General features: G+C 41.4%; 1 non-coding gene across 1 annotated transcript; it reads left to right on the top strand.

Moving 5' to 3' along the window:
* The first annotated feature begins 1,821 nt into the window (after positions 1-1,821).
* LOC145033108 (5S ribosomal RNA) lies at positions 1,822-1,940 on the top strand. The gene has a single exon (XR_013677348.1). It is a non-coding gene; the product is annotated as a 5S ribosomal RNA (ribosomal RNA).
* Positions 1,941-3,173: the final 1,233 nt, after the last annotated feature.

Here is a 3,173-nt window from a genome sequence, read left to right as displayed (position 1 = left end):
CGAGAACATACTCCTTTTATTTCGTATTTCAGAGCCATGTTGTCATACAGAAATAACCAACTCCTTTTCTTTCGTATTTCAGAGCCATGTTGTCATACAGAAATAGCCAACCGGGCAACAAAATCCCTATTCTTCATATAGACGCTGCCACATTACAAGCCGCGGTAACAGCTTTCCTCGCACACATCAACTCTGGCAACGCGAACAAAGCTGGCAAAGGAGTCGACAATTCCAATTGTTGTACCGATCTGAGAAGCCAACAAATGGCAACAGTCATGGACTTGCAAAGCCGCATAACCGAGAAGAAAAAACGAAAACGCCAAGCATGAAAGGAGCGCAAGAAATCCCAGAGACTTGCTATACAACAACATCAAGTACAACTTTCGCCGTCTCAGCATCGACCGGACAATACGAGGGAAAATCTCTGAAGTGTAACAAGTGTAACTTTCATCATAACGAGGCGTGTAATGAAATGCAATGCCGCAATTGCTACAAAGTAGGACACCATGCCCGTGGCTGTGGAGCACCGACACGACCCATTTCTCAAGTCCCTGACATCGGCATCAGCCCTGCACACGATGGTAGTGGTAAAACCGGACCCCATAAAAGGAAAGTTTCAAAGTGGATGAACAAAGAAAACACCTGTGTCCACGTAACTCTGACTCGACACCTCACTCCCACTACCAATGCTAGTACAAGCCAGATATGTCACCAATGTGGTGACACTGGACACCTCAAAAAGGAGTGTCCAATAACAAAGAACTCCAGCACAAACGGGAAGATACTAAGGATCGCTGCCATAGGAGAAACTACTCTGGACCCCCGTTAATATATGTAAGGAGTTTCGTGTGTCAGAACCATAAAACATGTTTAAAACTAGTGCAACTCGAGTCTTATCTTTTGCGATAACCTGGCAGTTAAGGGACTCTTGTGCTGCGTATACATGCCTTTTTGTAGTATACCTTGTTCGCAGCAGCATTCCTGTAGTTACTCTAAAAGTACTGTAACTCTGTTAATAGTTGCACTGTGGTGTTTTGCTTGTAACACCCTTATGTTCAAAACCAATGTCTTTACTTCCAAGTATGTCCGATACTACCATACGACTTGAGTCAACTCGATCCATATAATACCAGTTTCGTACAAACACATCTCTCTCTCTCTCTCTCTCACTCGCTCTCTCTCTCTCTCTCACTCTCTCTCACTCTCTCTCTCTCTCTCTCTCTCTCTCTCCAAAATCGCAATTTTAACGAAACCGTCATTCCAGAACTCCGAAGTACTCATGCATAGAGTACTGCATGTTTCTTATCCTTCCGAAAGAAACCTCAACAAATCTACCCAAAGTACCACTCGTACAGTATGTCAACGTCAATCCAAAGACCCATACGGTTGATCTATCGTTGAAAAAGGTATACATAGGGGTGGTATATAATCAAGGTTCTACAGGTTTAGAATTGATGATTCCACTTTAACTTCTTTTCCTCGTTGGGATGTGAGCTTAAAGAAGAATCATTTATTCGACTACCTTTTCAATCTTAATTATATACGACTCGTATACACGAGACTGTGATTGATGAACCATGTATGACTTCTAATGTGAACTTCTAAACGGAGACTTCCCAAGACTACGAGTAATCGCATCATCATGCGAACAAACTTAGAACCCAATACGACTTCTGTAACCAGATTGCCCTACAGTCTCACACCGACGGATATACAAGAACTGTCCGGATAGCTCAACGACTACTCAACAATGGAATGAGAAGACCAAGCTCCTTACCTTTAAGAGCTCCGGTCTTATTCTTCGAGAAGATAGACTTTAGTGGGTGTGATCATACCAACAATAATGCATCGGATCCCATTAGAACTCCGTAGTTAAGTGTGCTTGGGCGAGAGTAGTACTAGGATGGGTGACCCCCTAGGAAGTCCTCGTGTTGCAGACCCCGACAAGACTCTAGTAGAAATCATTACCTTTTGCCTTGCATAGATGAATTGGTTGACCAACCGCAAGGAACGATGTACCTTTGAGAAAGGGACTTAAGATTCGAACATCACCAATTACGAATGTCAGTAAAGGATGTCCTGAGGACAATCTTCCAAACTCGATGTGGATGCTACGAGTCTGTAGTGATATCCCTCAGATAGGACCAATACGCGCGTAGTATTCATGAACTTAATGAATAGGGTACGCCATTCTTACTCAGATCACTTCGTCATTGTCCTTATAAATGACTTACTTATCTACTCTCGTTGTTAGAAGGAAATCATAAAGAACATCTATGATAAACCATGGAAACATTACGATCAGAAAAGCTCTATGCGAAGTTCTCTAAATACGAGTTTCGGAATTGAAGTGTCGAATTCCTAAGACACACTATTAGTAATGTGGGAATTCTGGAGGACCCTCCAAAAAATCAAAACCATTGAGAAAATTGTCAGCACCGAACACACTTAAGGAGATCCGCCAAATTCTAGGTGTCGTTGACCTACTGTCGAAAGTTCATTAAGAACTCCTCGCGAATTACGGAACCTATTCCGACTTTGACCTAGAAGGGCGTGGCCCTTGACTGGGAAGAGAAGCTAGAAGAAGAAGCCTTTGGAATTCCAAGGGAAATGCCAAATTCTTTCAGAAATCTCACCCTGGGAAGGCTTGCTACGCTTCGGAAAGCGTAGAAAGCTAAATACAAAATAGTTAGGAGATACTACTTACTATTCCAAGTACAAAGAATCACACAAGAGTCAGTTCATTCATGAGTCTATACTAATACATTACATGCTTACATGAATACACTTCCAGGAATACACTTACATAAATATGATACAATACGCGATAACAGAACAGACATAACAAGGTGCTATAGCATGGGACAATTTTAGGATCTAACTATACCAATGAATCACTAATGCATTGTGATATTTATATTGGGTATACATGATCATAATAATGTGGATGTTCGCGGCTTGCAATCATGCAACGGTCGCGTTTGGTTGCCCAAATCCCTTGACAGGGGATCGTTTAGTATGGGATCTAGCCATCACATTATGCCTTAACCCTCAATTAAGGCAAATTAGTACAAAAAGTAGTCACTTATTACAAATACTACAATACTTACACTGTATATATGACAATTACAAAAGGATATAAAACTCCAGTTAATGTATTATTAATACCTTTA

Source organism: Lactuca saligna, chromosome 2 (genome assembly GCF_052625555.1).
Source record: "Lactuca saligna cultivar CGN05327 chromosome 2, ASM5262555v1, whole genome shotgun sequence".
NCBI lineage: Eukaryota > Viridiplantae > Streptophyta > Magnoliopsida > Asterales > Asteraceae > Lactuca > Lactuca saligna.
The sequence above is the reverse complement of the archived record's forward strand: the minus strand, read 5'-3'. Positions and strand labels throughout refer to the sequence as shown.